This window comes from Calidris pugnax, unplaced genomic scaffold (genome assembly GCF_001431845.1).
Source record: "Calidris pugnax isolate Ruff unplaced genomic scaffold, ASM143184v1 scaffold469, whole genome shotgun sequence".
Taxonomy (NCBI): domain Eukaryota; kingdom Metazoa; phylum Chordata; class Aves; order Charadriiformes; family Scolopacidae; genus Calidris; species Calidris pugnax.
The window spans coordinates 552,290-552,950 of NW_015091303.1; positions in this window are offsets into that span (position 1 = coordinate 552,290).

A 661-nucleotide genomic window follows, 5' to 3' on the forward strand; every position below is an offset into this window, starting at 1 on the left:
GGGGGGGGGGGGTGGTGGTGTGGGGTGTGAAAAGCAGCCAAAAAGGGGAAATGGTGGCCTTGAGTCCCCTCTGCTCCTTGTTGGGACGGTCGGTGGCACCTTGGGGGGCACCCAAGGTCTTCCTCAGGCACCTTCCTCACCACAGGGGTCTGCATTGTCTCACCCTCCCACCCCTTCCAGCTTCCCTTCCCACCCCCCCTCCTCATTTAACCTCAAAGCAGGTTAAAATACCCCATTAAGTTGTTTTTTGTTTGTTTTTTCTTCCCAGGACCCCCCCATTCCTCGCCGCGTGAGGTGCAACGAGCGTGTCGGGGCTCAGCTCGACCCCCAGTGATCGATGGGCAGGAGAGGAGGAAACCTGGGGGGTGAGCGAAGAGCGGGGAGGAAGAGGAGGGAGAGGGGGGGGCTTGCTTCCTCCTCGCTGAAGGGAGTCGTTTGTCTAATTAGGGGACGGCGCTAATTAGCTCCGCACCAGGTTGGGGAGGGCTTGTTGAGGAGCCACCGAGCTGGGTGGGTGACATTTATAAATAGATTTATTTCTATTTAATATCTTTATAAATCTACCGGGAGGAGGTGATCCAAGGGCAGGAGATAAATTAGCAGCACCCAAAAAATGCCAGGGAGCCCCCCCAAGTTCTGTGTGCCCCCCCGGGGGGGGGGG